The sequence below is a fragment of the Nannospalax galili genome, unplaced genomic scaffold (assembly GCF_000622305.1).
Source record: "Nannospalax galili isolate Female #2095 unplaced genomic scaffold, S.galili_v1.0 scaffold548, whole genome shotgun sequence".
NCBI classification, from domain to species: domain Eukaryota; kingdom Metazoa; phylum Chordata; class Mammalia; order Rodentia; family Spalacidae; genus Nannospalax; species Nannospalax galili.
The window spans coordinates 1,487,428-1,503,856 of record NW_008358999.1 but is presented as its reverse complement, the minus strand read 5'-3'; the positions used below and the strand labels follow the sequence as shown (position 1 = coordinate 1,503,856).

The 16,429-nt window shown below is 50.1% G+C and overlaps 1 protein-coding gene across 4 annotated transcripts in view; it reads left to right on the top strand.

Moving 5' to 3' along the window:
* The window catches only part of Tmem51 (transmembrane protein 51), a 57,447-nt gene that overhangs the window by 33,467 nt on the left and 7,551 nt on the right, over positions 1-16,429 (top strand). For 2 of the 4 annotated variants that reach the window (XM_008822670.2, XM_017795481.2), the window contains exon 2: positions 15,635-15,705. The gene's annotated coding sequence lies outside the window, so the exon portion shown is untranslated. Of the gene's footprint in view, positions 1-6,961; positions 7,032-15,634; positions 15,706-16,429 lie in introns of those variants that run through there. The other 2 variants (XM_017795480.2, XM_029558418.1) reach the window with 2 other exon arrangements.

Genomic DNA, 16,429 nt, shown 5'->3' with positions numbered 1-16,429 from the left:
GGGGGGAGCTTCTGGGAGGTGCAAAAGGGGGGAAGATTTTTTTTTTTTTAAGTTGGGGCAGGGGGAGGGATGGGAGAGCAGGACTGTTAAAACTAGCCCTCTTTAGAGATCAAAGGGGAAGCCTGTTGTGTTGGCCAAACAGTGGAGAAAAGTCTGCTTCTCTTGACTTCAAAGACCAGGGTGCTTATCAACTCTGTTCCCTTTTCTCAGGAGCTTAGGAAGTCCATGAGGCCTGCTGTGGTTTGAAACCCTAATACTTAGCAGTCATCCTCAAAATGTATACAAGCAGAAAGGAGATTGGGGGACAGTGGTGACAGTTTCAGGGAGAGTTGGGATGCTGGATTGTGTTAGTTTGGCTTTGCCCTGTTGTTTCTTGGGAAATAGCGTGGGTCCCATAGGAGTCCTGGGTTCAGGTGGTATGCTTCCCGCCTCACGACTGCTCCATTTTACTCCCCCTCAGCTCCCATAGCCTGCACCAGGTGCCCCTCTAAGACACACAACCTCTCCCTTGGCATGACAGACTTGTCACCAGAAGCTCCAGGCCCCCCTCTGTCTTCCTATAAACCCAGCAGGAAAGCCTGCCCACCATGTTTCCTCCACAGCAGAGAATCAATCAAGTTTTCTGAGCTGTGGCCACACCCTCTGGGAAATAGGGGGACCTCATTGACCGGGCTGGCCATGCCTAGTCTTCAAATCTGAAGAACACTGGGATGCTGGGTACTCACAGAGCCACCTAAGTGCTCATGGGGCAGCCTGTTCCCCAAGCCCAGCATGGTCATTCACTGGGCCCTCAGAGACCCTTCCTGGAAGTTGTTTGACAAAGCTTGGACTGTGCCATACTCGGACGACAGGGAGGTGTATTTGAAGGGCCCCGCTGTGGCTTCTTTTCTGTATACCTGTCCTGGGTTTTTCTGTTTGGTTCTGAAGTTTTATTTTTATGTTCATGCTTTTGTTTTTTGATACAGGGTCTCCCTATAGCCCCAGCTGTCCTGGAACTGGCTATATAGACCAGGCTAACCTCAGTCTCATAGAGATCGGCCTGCCTCTGCCTCCCAGGTGCTTAAATTAAAGGTGTGCGTCATCACACTTCTGATATAAAACTTCTGAAGTTTTATAAAGAAAGTCACACCTGTATGGTGCTTGGCCCTGGGCTGTTCCTCTGAGATGCTCAGGGCTGGGTCCCCAGCACCTGAATTACTGTTGGCGTGTTGAGAGTGCTCCGTTGATGACTGCTGAGTGCCTGGCGGAAGGAGGGCAGAAGACCACAGCAGCTTTGTATCTGATCCTCAGAGCCCACCTCACCCGGCAGTGCCACCTCCTCCCTGAGTGCGGGCGCAAGGAATTAGCAGCCAAGGTTCCGTTACCATTACTGTGCTCATTCTCTGGAAGTTTCTCTGGGCTCTGGGAAGAACCCTCTCTTACTAACCTTCACAACACTGACCATCTTTCTTACACTGTTTCCATTTTATGCTGGAATGTTTGGAGTTCTGTGTCCTTGGATCAGGTTTTAGATCCTGACGGGGAGAGGTGATACTTGGTGACACTCATGGACTGAAAGGTTAGGGACAGAGGACCAACTGCTATGCAAAATTTCCAGAGTAGGCATGGCTCTGCACCTCTGACTAGCCTCAGCCCCTGTCCCTATCCCTGTGCTGTAAGGGTAGAGTCCAGGGACAGGAGATGGGCCTCACACAGCCTGGTGAACATGAGCTCCAGGACCAAGAGGTTTCAGGTCAGCATTCAGCTTTAACCATCGACTCACGGCAGCTGACCTAAGACCTGCCATTTGTACTGTGTGTTGTGAGGCAAGCCCTCACCCTGTTCTGTCTGTCATCAGCAAACCTCTGCAACACCTGTTCATGAAAGGTTTATTTTTAACCATAAGAAGGTTAAAAATAAATGGGCATGGGACTCGTGAGAGGCAGGACTCAGAGGGGTGGAGAGGGTGAACTCTGGACTCCAACTCTGATTCACAGCCTCCCTTTGCTAATGATTAACAGGAGACTTTGGGCGGATTAAGGCAGCCCTTGGGTCCTCCGAGTCCACTTCAGTAGCATGGGGGTGATGGCTGCTGATCTTCATTTAATCATGAGCACCGTACACAATCACTGGAAAATGTGCTCTTTAGAAACGAAAGGCCCCAGTGGTAAAGTGTGTTCTTCCCAATTTGTAATCCAAAATACACTGTCCATATGCTGGTGTACCCAGAGGCCCAAGAATTATGCTTAGCTTGGGGATGGTCGGTGAAATGCCACGTGCCCTAGATGTCTTCAATCCCATTCCAAACCCACTTCTCTGTTACCTTTCAGACACATTCAACCTTTTGACCTGGTGCCAGAATGTCCCCATCAACAAAATTCATACTTTAGAAATTGTTGAGTTGTTTTTTAAAAGAAAACCTCAAAAACATAATGTTTAAAACTACAACTTTCGTGTTGGGCTACGTTCATGTCTTTCCCAGAGGATATGTGGCTCACAGGCACCCAGGTCGGACACACCTGTATGGTGATGAGGCATTTGCATATGTGACTGTCTCATTGATCTTGAGGTAAAGGTACCCCTGGCTGGTCTAGGTGGCCAGGACACAGCCAGAGTCCTTATATGAGCAGATCAGAAACGGAGAGCCAGAGAAAACAATGGTGATGGGTCAGGGATGTGCTTTGAAGACACAGGGCAGAGCCGAAGTCAAGGGATGCTGGTGGCCTTGTGAAAGGGCAGGCTTTGAGAACATGACCCTACCCACTCCTTAACTGTAGGCTTCTGAAACTCCAGGAAAATGCATTTGGGTTACTTTGTCCTAGAAGCCACAGGACACTGACAGTTCAATGGGGGAAAGAGGAGTCTGTGACTTCTCTGTTCCCACTGTGGGATAGCTAGGTGAACCATCACTGGTGTGGAACATCCCATCCAGCCCCTAGAGGCCCTGCTGGGTGTCACTACAGTGCCCTTCCTGTCCTGGCTCCCAGCCTGAGTCTACTCCTCTGCTGAGCCACCTCCTGGGTTCCAGGGTATTCTCAGAGGTGTGGCTTACAGGAGGGACCCCGAGCACTCCTGATCCCACTTCCTTTCCTAAGATGTGCTGTTAATTCCAAGAGGACCTCAGAGACCTGAAACATGGGGTGAGTCAGAGGGAGAAGAGCAGACATACAGCTTTCAGAGCCATTTGTATGTTCCTCCATCACTCAACGCAGAGACCCCATGACGGTAGGCCAAGCTGGCCATGACTGGAGGGTTTACACCACAGCCATTGGCCAATGTTGTTGTGATGGGCATAGTAAGACTTTGTTAAATTAAGTTAAATACCTTATACTAGTGGCTGGAGTAACCTTCCAGTCCATCCGTCCGTCCTTCCTTCCTTCTTTTTTGACAGAGTCTCCCTAGGTAGCCCAAGGTGGCCTTGAACTTTTAATTCTCCTGCCTCAGCCTCTCCAGTACTTAGGATTTAAAGGCTCAACCCCCACACCTAATTTAAATTTATTTTTTCTTAGCCAAGTATATAGCAGTCATCCCAGCATTCAGGAGGCTGAGGCAAGAGACTCACAAGTTCCAAGCCAGCCTGGGCTACATAACAAGGCCCTGTCTCCAAAAACCAAAACAATAACAACAAATTATTCCCATAGTTCCTATTTTAACTTAGTGTTTTTTATTTTATGTGTATGAGTGTATCACCTGCATGTATGTAAGTGCACCCATGTCATGCAATGCCCAGGGAGGTCAGAAGGGGGCATTGGATCCCCTAAACTGGAGTTAGGACAGCTGTTGGCTGCTATGTGGGTGCTGGGAACTGAACCTGGGTCCTCTGCAAGAGCAGCCAGTGCTCTTAACTTCTGAGCCAGCTCTCCAGACCCTTATTTTTAAATTACATTTTTTTTTTTCTTTAGTGGTGAGATGGGCACACATGTTGGCGGCCAGAGGATAACTTTTAGGAGGATGTTCTCTCCTTCTACCATGTGAGTCCCTAGGGTTAAACTCAGGTCATCAGACTTGGCAGCAAGTGCCTTTACCCACTGAGCCATCTTGTCAGCCCCATTTGCCATTTTAAAGCGATGTGTAAAATGTGTCAGCAAGTATATACCTTGAAATACAGCAGCAGTATGTGGTAACAGGTATCCGCAGTGGCCCCTGGGGCATTATATATAAAACTATGTTTTGATTTGAATTCAGCTTCTTATCCCAGCACTCCAGGACAGAGAACTCAATGCAGAGCCCTAGCTCTGGTCACCAAGTGGCCAGGATCTAGCTTCAGGTATGGTGGGACCCAGGTTTGCAGAGCTCCTCAGAACTGGAGCTCTGTCATTTGGCTCAGCTTTGCCCCGTCTTCCTTTGCCCCAGGCCAGCTCTGTTCTGCCTTCGGCTTTGTGTTTGTGACATATGCAAAAGAGCAGTTTTCATGTTCACTGAGACTGCTGGAATGGGAAACTCCCTGGTCCTCCTGGCAGCATCATGGGCCCCAGGAGTGTGGGGTGCCCTGATTGGCCAGGCCTGGGGCATGTGACCCCCAACCAGCCTACTGGAGTCAGCTGACCTTGTGATAGACAATGGGGCTGGCCTTGGGATGGAATCAGTTGTTGCCCCTCAGGATGGAAGGTCATTGGGCAGGTCACACACCAGTGTCCACTGAAGCTGAAGATTGCTCTCCCTGGCAGACTCCTCCTCCTGTAACTTGTGAACCCTTTGCTGTCTGGGATCCCCAAGACAGAGGCCTCTGCTTTTCTCTAGCCCACCCTCTTTCCTCCACTTCCACCTCAGTCTCTCTCCTCTCCAAAGCTCAGTCTTGCACCACTCATTGTTCTAGAGGCCACGTCCCAGCCAGCACTTCCTGTGTGGGTATTTTCCATGTACCACCATCCTTAGAATTCACAGAGGATGGATACCAGGACTCCCAGCAGACCCCAAACCAAGGATGCTCAAATCCCCACCACATCCTCTCATGTACATTAAGTATTCTCTGCACTCATGATGCCTGACTCACTGTGATTTATATGAATGGTAGCTGTGCTGCATTGTTTAGCATACAATGACAAGGAAAAGTCCACACATGTGCAATACTACCCCACCCCATGCAGTGCTGAGGATCAAAATCAGGGCCCCGTGCATGTTAGACAAGCGCTCTACCACCACCGAGCTGGACCCTCAGCCCTCGTTTTCCTTTTTATTTTAAGATGGGGATTCACCAAGTTTCCCAGCTTGACCTTGAACTCACTCAGTAGCCTAGGCTGGCCTTGAACTTGCAATGTTCTTGCCTCATCTCCACCTAGTAGCTCGGATTGCATGTCTGCATCACCAGGCCCTGCTAAGATATTTTTCCCCTGACACTTTCCAACTGCAGTTGATTGAATCCCCTGATTGGGAATGGTGGTTCTGGGGGGCTGCCTGCATCCTCGCTTTTGGTAGGCATTGTGGGGTTTCTTTGTTTTAGAAGATTTATTTTATTTGTGTGTGTGTGTGTGTGTGTGTGTGTGTGTGTGTGTGTGTGTTGTATATCCTCATGTGTGCAGGTGCCCACAGAGGACAGAAGGGGGCGCTAGATTCCTTGTGCTTGTGAGCCACTTGATGTGGGTGCTGAGATCCGAACTCAGGTGTTCCCATAGAGCAATTAGCATACTTAACTGCTGCACCATCTCTGCAGCCCTGGAATGCAGCCCATTTTACAGACAACAAAACTGAGGCTCTAAGGGGCACAGAGAACACCTGGTGGATCAAACTGAGAAACCAAGCCTTGTTCAGAGTCCTTGTCACTAACTGCCTTGGTCCTCTCCCTTGCCTGATGCCCACCTCCCTGTGACCACAAACTGAGGGGCCTCTGAAATCCCATGTCCTTCCCTCCAGCATCTGCCCCATTGACAAGCCCCTCAGCCTGTCTCACCCGTTTTCTGGCTTCTCTAGCCTTCCTGTAGCCCACAGACTTCACTGCCCCATCCATGGAGGGTCCCTCTGCTTCCCTGCAGCTGACCACTGTCCCCAGCCTGATCTGCTGACATTCCACCCTTCAGAACCCGAGGGGGTAGGAGTCCAGGGGTGGCCTGGTGCATCCTCTGCTGGGCTGTAATAGAGGTCCTGGAGGCCAAGGCTGTATTCTCTCATCTGATGGCCAGGGCTGAGGAGAGGGTGGTTGGAATTGACCCCCATGGGGTTGGGAAGAAGGCTGTGGCCTTGCATGCTGCCTTCCTCTGATCCTTGATACGTGGCTTTCTTCCCCCAAACCTGCTTCATCACAGCCAAGGCTTGGAGCATCAGACCTTCTCTTTGGTCACAGCACAACACGTGACCTCCTTGGCCATATCGTAACTGGTCAGAAGCAAACTTCGACCTGCCTACACATAGGAGAGAGACACACAAGCGCATGAACACCAGGTGACAGGGTTGGTGGGGCCACTTTTAGAGTCTGTTTGGGGAAGGACCTCAGTTCCTCATCCACAAGATGGGGCCATGCCATCTGGTTCTCATGATGACTAAATAAATTCAGGTAGATGAATCTCAGTGCTCTTTGGCATAGCTGTCATAATCATCGATAAAAACAATACCATATTATTGTGTATCAGGCCTGGGTAGACTTAGCAATAGGTGACAGAAAAAGTAGATATATTAAGATAATATTTATTTTTCTGTTATATAAACAGAACCCAAAGATCAGGTGTCTAGGATTGAAATAACAGCTCTGTGATCATCAAGGGCCCAGGCTCTTTCTATCTTTTTGCTCTGCCATCTTTTACCACCCATTTTGGCTGTCCAAGCTCCAGCCATCACATCCGTACTACACCCAGCGGGAAAGAAGAAAGACATATCCTTTTCATTGAAAGCTTCCTGAATGCCTCCCCATCCCACTGCTTCCTGGATCCCATTGGCTGAATTCAGTCATATGGAACAGCTGCCTCAGAGGCTGAGTAATATCTATGTTCTGGGAAGCTGGGTCTAGGTTTTCTTACCACAGAGGAAGGAGAGAGTTGATATCAGGAGCCGCCTCGCTGACCAGATGAGAATCCCAGTCACTGCGCCAGCATCCCCCTTTCTCGCCTCTCCCCCTGGCTCAGGTAGGAGAGGGGAAAAAAATCACCCAGTTCCCCTGCTTGAAGGGGAACTGGCCTGCTTGGTCCTGGTGGCCAAAGAGGGGCGGGCAGCCAGCCATGCCAGGCCTTTAGGAGTTGTTTTCCAGCTCAGGAGTTCTGCCAGGCCTCACCTAAGGTGATAAGGCAGCCTTCAGTGTGGTGTACTGTGAGTCTGCAAGAACATGAGAATGGATGGTTCTCCAGTCTCAGGAGGCCTGGAACCAGGGAGCCAGGGTTGGAGAGGGGGTTCTGCAGGTGGCAGTCAACCCAGGCATGCTCGGCGGGACAGGAGATCAGCTGGGAGAATCATCGACCTTGGAGCTAACCTGCGCTCAAGGACAGTTCTTGTTTGTTATTAGTGGGAGAGAGGGGCTGAGCTGAACACAGCAAGCCACCGGGGTGGGTTCTGGGCTGACTGGGTGCCTGGATGCATGTGTTGAAGTCCTGCAGGACCTCAGATGGAGCGGTGTTTGGAGACAGGGTCTTCAAGGAAGTGACTACGGTGACAGGAAGTCATGATGGTAGCCCTCTTTCCGTGCGTCTGGCATCCTTAGAAGAGGAGAGGCTAAGTCAGGTGTGGTGATGCTTGTCTGTAACCCCAGCACTTGGAGGCAGAGGCAGGAGGATCAGGAGTTCAAGATCATCTTCCGCTACAGAGTGAGTTTGAGGCTAGCCAGGGCTACCCTAAGACCCTGTCTCTAAACAAAACACAAGCCGAGGATACACACATAGAGGGTGACCATGGGGTAGAGGGAGACACAGGGAGCAGGTGACCATGGTCAGGCCAAGGCCAAGAGGCCTGGGAGAAACCAGCTAGCACCTTGACTTTGGGTCCCTGTGTGTGCATCTGGCCACAACAGCCAAGCAGACTAGTCCCTGCTGTGACTCTCCCCGCTCCTGCAAGCTCCCACCTCAGCCTGCATACCAAGTTTATGATTAAACATCTCAGCATCAGCTACTTAAAACACAGCCAGAGAGGACCAGGGCTGTGAGGGACCAAGTGACTCACACTGGGAAACAACACAAGGAAGAAAGGAATTTTACCTCCTGACCAGAGACCAAAGTTGACCTCACATGGGTTTCTTCTGGGAAGGGGCTGCGGTGGGTATAGGAGCCTGGGAGAGATGGGATATGGGTGGATAAGCTAACTCTATAGTCAGTGTCTCCTTTGAATCTCTGTGTGACCTTGGGCAGGAATCTGAACTTCTCTGAACTTCAAGTTCTTCCTCTTTGAATTGAAGATTATTCAGAAAATTTATCATAGGGCCTTTGGGAAATTTGAACATGATTATAACTAATAACGTATAACAAAATATGATTATAAAGAAGTAATCATTAGTTCTTGATAAAAGTAAATATATACTGAATAAAATATAACAGATGTTATATATAAAACAAAATAATAAACCTGAAACGAGTCTTTGCCCCATGTGGAAGGCAGAAGGTGTGCACACCTGGCTCACGGCAGAACCCGGGATAAAGTACAAACCCAGGGGAGCTGCTTGCCAGGGCCCCCTGAATTGGCCTCAGGGAGAAGTGGCAGCAAATGCCACCCACAGATCTTCTATCAGGAGGAAGGAACCATGTTGTGCCCAGTCACACCAACAGCTGTTTTGTCGAAGGCCTTGTGGTGACAGGCTCCCGGGGGAGAACAGTTTCCTTTTATTTTTTCTTGCTTCTAGAAGCTTCCTGCACCCATCAGCCACCCTCTTGGTCCCATGATCACAGCTGCCTCTTGTCCCACACCGTGCCACCCTCTTGGTCCCATGATCACAGCTGCCTCTTCCTCCTCTGACCGCTTCACCCCTGTCTTAGAAAGACACTTGTAATTCATTTGGACCCACCTAGCTGATGTGGAGAAATCTACCTATCTCAGATCCTCAGCTCAGTCACCGCCAGAAAGCACCTTGGCCATTAGGCCGTAGTCAAGAATCCCAAGGATTGCTGGGGATGTGGCTCAGTTTGCAGAGTGCTTGCCTAACATGCATGAAGCCCCGGGTTCGATCCCCAGCACTGCATAAACTGGGTACAGTGGTATTTGACAGTAATCCCAGCACTCTAGAGGTGGAGGCAGGAGGATCAAGAGTTCAAAGTCATCTTTAGCTACATACCAAGTTTAAGGCCAACTTGGGCTACATGAGACCCTTCTTCCTGTGGTTTTCTTGTATTGTCCCCCAATTTCTGAGAAACAAAGTAATGAGTGACCAACAGCCAAGCTATACCCAGATCCCCTCTGCCCTTTACTAGCCTTCCTTAGGCCTGCCCTCTCCTACTCTGAGATACTCTGGGTTCTATAAGACCTCCCACCCAACCCCTACTCTCCATCCTCCTGTGCCCCTCTGAGTAACATGCCCAGTGGGGGATGCCCATTGAATAGATCCAGTTGCCATCTGAAGCCGCCTGACAGATAATGCTTTGCAGGTGGTCAGCAGGGCACTGAGCACATGGTCAAGTAGGAATTGTGGCCTCCCCACCAGTCCCCTCTTCCACACTTAAGGCCTGGCCAAGGTCTCAGAAGGGGGTCACCCCTGCTCCTGGGTGCACAACGGCCCCATTTTCTCCTGGTGTCCAGAGGGCTCTCTGAGCCCTTGGTGGTGAGCCTTAGCCCTGCATGATCACTGTTTGTCTTTGTGGAAAGCCCCAGGGATGAAGCAAGCCCACAGGAGGTCCATGGACAGGGCTATAGCTCTTTGGTAGGGAGGCTCTATTCCAGCCTCTCTGCCCTGTGTGCCCCTCTATAAGTAGGCAGAAGTGTGACAGCGCCCCCTCTAGGCTTGTTGGTTGAGTTACATGCTTCCATCCCAGACAGACCAGTGGCCTCAGCCAGAGTCCAAAAATTCCAAAGGTCGAGCTCACAGAGTGGACAGTGGTGGGAGGAATGGCCACTCTGTGTCCCTTGGCTCTGTCAACATGGAGGAAGGCTGAATGGGTCACGGTTTCCCAAGAATATAGAACACACCAGGGACTCTCAACCCAGATCCTTGGTGCCAGTCTCGTAGGTAGGGCCACATGCCAGCCATCTGCTGAGAAGAAGGCTTGTGGTATGCTCCCAGTGGAAGAGTCAGGTCCCTTAACCAACTTCCTGGTGACAGCCCCTGGGAGCTACAGACTGACCTTGGCTTCTTAACTACAGACCTTAAGTGGATTGGTGATGGGCCTGGCAGTCTTGGTCCTATAAAATCCACAGCACCTTGTGCTGGGAGCCTGGAAGGGAAGCCTCCTCTTCCCTGTAAGCCTTGGTGCATTCTGGGAGATGCCCACTTTCCAGTTCTATGAGGTCACTCCTCCCCACAGACTACCTAATGTTCTACCCCAGACTCCATCATAGAAACTTAACAGACAACTCAAGACCATGCAGAGCCATTTCTGCACCTTCTCTCTACCTCCCTCAAACTTGAACTCATTACACCTGTTCATTTTCAGCCGTACTACTGGGGGTAAAATCACGGGTTTTCAAATCAAGCATTCCTCCCTCCATGCCCTGTACTAGCTATGTGACTGGGAAAGTTGCTTTACCTCTCTGAACCTGAGTGTCATCTTCCTCCTCCTCCTCCTCCTCCTCCTCCTCTTCTTCCTCTTTTTTGGTCTTTTTGAGTTAGGGTCTCCCTGTAGCCCCAACTGGCCTGGAACTCACTATGTAGACCAAACTGGCTTCAAACTCACAGAGATCTGCCTGCCTCTGCCTCCCAAGTGCTGGGATTAAAGGTGTGCGCCACCATGCCTGGCATCTTTTTCTTCTTTTTAAAATGTGTGTGTGTGTGTGTGTGTGTGTGTGTGTGTGTGTGTGTGTTCATGTCTATATGCACGTGTTATATGTGCAGGTGCCCACAGGGGCCAGAAGAGGACACCTGGAGCTGGAGTTACGGGCAGTTGTGAGCTGCCTGATGTGGGTGCTAGAAAATTAGCTCCAGTCCTCTGTAGGAGCAATAAGTGCTCTTAACTCCTGAGCAGTCTCTCTTCAGCTCCCTAGTGTGTTTATAAAACAGAACCAACAACTATTAAATGTTTGCTATGGTTTGGGTATTTCTTACATGTTTCCTTCAAAGGTTCCATGTGTTGATACTGGTTACAAGGTGGTGGGATCTTGAAGAGATGGAGCCTGGTGCCAGGTAATCAGATCACTGGAAAGGGAGTTGCGTCGCTCTCATAGGAATCCAGTTAGCTCACGAGAGTGGCTTGGTCTCTGAAGAGTGAGCCTGACCCTTCCGTCTTCCAGGCTTCTTTCCTTGCCATGTGATCTCTTCCTGTCACACTGACTCACAGCCATGCCAACTGCTGCATGTGGCACAGCCTGAGGAGCCCTCCCCACAGGCTGGGTAGATGGAGCAGCCTGATCTTGTACTTTCAAACCACTAACACTGTTAGATGAATAACCCTTTTTGTAAAGTTCCCAGCCTTGGGTATTTTGTTATAACAACACAAAACAGCCAAAGACAATGGTTGTTCATGGAAAGAGCTTCCAGAAGACGGGTACAGATCTGGTCCAGGACCCTTCTTTTATTTACTTTTTTTTTTTTTGAGACAGGGTCTCCCTGTAGCTCCAGCTGTCCTGGAACTCACTACGTAGACCAGGCTGGCCTTGAACTCACAGAGATCTGCCTGCCTCTGCCTCTGCCTCCAAGTGCTGGCCACACCTGGCTCAGGTTTTTTGTGTTTACTTTTTTAAAAAATTATGTCTGAGTGTATTGCCTGCATGTAAGTATACCTGTGTCATGCAGTGCCCACAGAGGTCAGAAGAGGGCATTGGATTCCCCTAGAACTGGAGTTAGCTGCCTTGTGGGTGCTGGGAATCGAACCTGGGTCCTCTGCAAGAGCAGCCAGTGTTCTTAACCACCGAGCCATCTCTCTAGCCCCTACTTTTTTTTTTTTTTTAACGTAGGGTCTCATGTAGCCCAGGCTGACCTCAAACTCAAAATTCTCCTGCCTCAGCCCAAGTTCTGGGGTGACAGGTATGCACATGAATGTTTTGTGTCTTTCTTCTGATGGGAGGAGTTGTCAGGGTCTCACACTGTAGCCTCGGCTGGCCTGGAACTCATAGTGATCCTCCTGCCTCAGCTTCCTGAGTGCTAGGATGACAGGCGAGCATCTTGCTGCCACCCAGGCATGGGTTTTCCTATTAGGGACTCATTCTTTCTGCTGGGCTGTGAACAAATGTCCCAACGTGTGTAGTCCCCCAAACCCTGCATGCAGAATGGGCCCAAGAATTCTTTAGATGGAAATCTTCAAAGTTGAAGAAATGTTTGCCTGTAACCCTCTGTGCTTTTTGATGACGCATCTCTGTCAAACCAGTCTGCCCAGACTAGGGAGTGGTCCAGGGAGGCAGCCTTAGGGAGCCTGGGGCCACTGTGGCCCAGGACACAGCAGGTGGCAGCCAGATTTGATTGTGAGTCTTGCCCTGGTTGCTTACTAGCTGTGTGAGCCACACTTCTCATCAGTGTCTGCGATGGTGGGGCTCACCACACCGTGAAGCCAGGACTGTGGGTAGGTACCTGACTTGTGCTGAGCCAGTAATGTCATGGGCATTAAGTTACCCTGACCCTGGTCCCCACCTTGCACATAGTCCAGCAGGTTCTTTTCTGCCTTTTCTAGCTGTCCTGTGGCACAGCAGCCCTTCTTCCCCTACCTCCATGACTCATTTTCCCAGAAGTCAAAGATCTCAAAGATGTCCTCAAGCTCTGTTGAAACAGGCACCTGATACCTTTTGACCTTGGTCCTTTGAGAGGTGGCCTGAAACTCCCCGGCAGGAGTACCCTAGCCACAGAGGCGCAGTGGTGACTTGGAACCTTTTTTCTACCTCCACCACATGACACTGGGCCTTGGTGACAAAAGTAATTGTGGGCTGAAACTTGGCCAGAGGCTCTGCTGAGTGTGAATGTAAAATGTAGCACAGCCCTGTTCCCCAGAGCAGGATCCTTTGCACAACTGGCAGGCGGCAGGTGGTGCAGGGACTGTGGCCAGGAACGTCTTTGTGGTAGTGCTGGACCAGCGCTGCTGCTGGCCACTATGGACTGGGGAGCCCTTTTCCTTGTAGAACTCAGGGCTGCACTTCAGGCTTCTACTTTGCAGGCTAGCCAGGCGGCACTCAGGGGCCACATGAGGATGCAGTGCAGTTCCTAGTTTCTGAGCTGCCAAGGTCTGCCGTTCCCTGGAGAAGCCAAGCCAAGACTCCGAGGACCAGCCCAGGCCCTCTGCCCAGAGCTCTGCTTTTAGCTGTTGCATTCACAGAGCCTGGAACAGAACATAGAGGGCAGGGCCTCTACCACTGAGCTAGCCCTCAGTCCATATTGTTTGGTCTCATTTCATAGCCATGACCCACTCTGGCCTCAGCCAGGCAGAGGGAGCACTCTGGTGTTGCTTGGTACAGGGACTCCTGGGGGAGGCTGACTGCTACCTGGGAGGACCAGAGAGCCAGAACTTCTGCAACCTCGGGTCCTCAGGGAATTCGGATAAGGTCTCCTTCCCAGGACCTCCTTTCTGGGCACTTTTCCCAGGTTGCTAGGACATGGTTTCCATGTAGGCACAAGACAAGAGTATCCTGTGACTCCTGAGTTAGTGCTTAGGAATCCTCTTCCATCAGTGCCCACCCTGGGTCTGGAGTTCCCCTTGTTGATGGAGACATGGACTCAACATCTAAACCTGCTAGATACGGGAATTTATTAAAGGCCTATTATGTTCCCAGCACAGTGTCCTGGGAGCTGGCCATTTAGCAGAAGGCGGCAGAGAAAAGCCCTCTTTCAGGAAGTTGATGTGCAGGTACAGGGGACAGGGAGCCCAGGAGAAGAAAAATGACACTGTCAGACTGAGGTGATCTTATCCATCTTTGGGAAGGAATGTTGCCCAGAAACTAAGCCGAGGCTCTGAGAAGCGGGCTGAGGGAGGGATGTTTTACAGATGGTGGCTGGGGGAGACCCTGCCATGACACACATGTGGAGGTCAAAGGACAGCTTGTAGGGAGTAGAGTCTCTCCTCCTGCTATTTGTGTCTGGAGACTCAAACTCGGGTCATCAAGCTTGGCAGCAAGCACCTTTACCCACTGAGCCATTTTGCTAGCCCTGTACTTTTGTTTATTCAAACAGGATCTTGCTATATAACCAAGGCTGGCTTCCAGTTCTCAAATAGTGATCCTGCTGCCTCAGCCTGCCTCCTAGCCTCACATGCTAGGATACAGGTGTGTACTGTCATGCCCACTACACTAGGATACACAGGAGTTTTTTTTGCAGATGTCATAAGGAGATTCCTTCCTTCTTCCCTTTCTCTTCTTCTGGGAGATGTTTGTTCTGAATTTTGGTATAAAATTTTTGTACATTTCCTCCTGAAGTTGAAAAACTAGAGTGATTATATGGGTTGACTTTGAACTTTGTTTAATCAGAGTCGTGCAGTGGAGCTGGGGAGATGGCTCGTTCATAAATAAAGTGCTTGTCATGCAAGCATGTGGACTTGAGTTTGATTCCCAGAACCCATGTGAAAAAGCCCCGCAGACATGGTTATACAGAGCTATAATCTAGGGACGCAGAGACAGGTAGCTCCTGCCGGCTCACTGGCCAGCAAGCCTAAACTATTTAACAAACTCCAGGTTCAGGGAGAGATCCTTCCTCAAAAACAAGGTAGATGGCATCCTTGAGTAAGAACACCCAAGGCTGACTTCTGCTACACACACACACACACACACACACACACACACACACGAAGTCATGCTGGGTAAGTCATTCTGCCCTTTGCTTTTCTGTTCCTCATTATGTATGACAGGCTAGGTTCCTCAAAGATGTCCTCAACTGTCACTCACTGTCCCTGCTGTACAGCCTTCAACTGGGTAGTGCTCCAGTGACTTCTCCTTCCTCTGATGAAATGTCATTTGCATTCCCAACACGGGACCCACCTTGCCATGGTGACTTGAACCCAATTCCATCATAGCGCAGCTGCACTTGGATTCCACCCATGAATCCTTTGTTTAGGATTTAGCTTCTGAGCAGGCAGGTCAGAAAGGTCTGTCATCTTCCTCTTGGGTGTGTCCTTCTGTGGTTTGGGTAGAGGTCATCCATCCCTCATACAGTGACCTTAGAAGTATTTCTCTTTTCTTCTCTGGGGCCCTGGTTTGACATAGAGAAGACCGAGGAAGGGTTGGGTGGGCAACCCCTGATAATGTGTGTATGTGCGTGTGTGTGTGTGTGTAGGTGTGTGTGTAGGTGTAGGTGTGCATACCCATGTGTGGTGGGTAGGGAGGCTAGAAGGGGACGTTAGGTGTCCTGATCCATCACATCCCACCTTATTCCCTTGAGACAGGGAACTTCACTGAATCTGGAGCGAGGCTCAAGACCACTAGGCCCCAGTGATCCTCCTGTCTCCACCCCTGACAGTGCTGGGGTCACAGGCCCACATGCCCACATCTGACTTTTTACATGACTCTGGAGATTTGAACTCAGGTCTGAATGCTTGTGCAGCAAGTCCTGAGCCATCTCCCCAGCCCCTTTGACTTTTGGTACCCGTTGTCTTTTATGTGGGTCTACCCCAAGCTCCCACCCCTAAAACACACACTTCACCACAAGCACCCCACAGAATTGAAATGCTCACAACTTTCTCATATTTTATAGGTGGATCCTTAACTAAAGGTTCAACATGACAGCTGTGCACAAGCCTGCCCTCAGTCTCCAGGTGAGCACAGGTAAGTGGCCCCTCTCCTCACTAACAGCACATCTTACAAACCTAGATACAGCATTATCTAAACCTGTATCACCAGGCTGCTCCATTGTGAGCAGTGACGGGTCAATCCAAGCCTGGGGTCTAGGGAGCAGTCTGGCTGGGACAAGCATCACCCAACCCCTGCAGCTGCCCCCAATGCTGGTACTTGTTAGGGACAGGCTGGAGGTCGCAAGGCCCAAATTAGCTTCTCTCTGTATTCTGGAAGGGAAAGCAAACCAGGCTAAATATAACACTGGGCCATGAAGGGTCACCAAGCCAGAAATAAGACAAACAGCTGACCAGTGGGAACCAGATTTGACAGACCCCAGGGGCCCAGTGGAGACCATCCCTGAAGGAAGTCTGGGTCTGTAGCCACTGTACACACAAGCCTGCCAGGGACCCAAGGATAAAACCCTCTTTCTCTGTTCTATTGTTAAAGCAACACATGAACATGTCTGCCTTCCAACTCTTATTCTCCCAGGAAGAAAAAAAGTCACCCTTAATTCCACCGTATAGAGAGGATTGTACACATCCCATATAATTCCACCGTACAGAGAGGATTGTACACATCTCATATAATTCCACCATATAGAGAGGATTGTACACATCCCATATAATTCCACCATATAGAGAGATTGTACACATCCCATATAATTCCACCGTATAGAGAGGATTGTACACATCCCATATAATTCCACCATATAGAG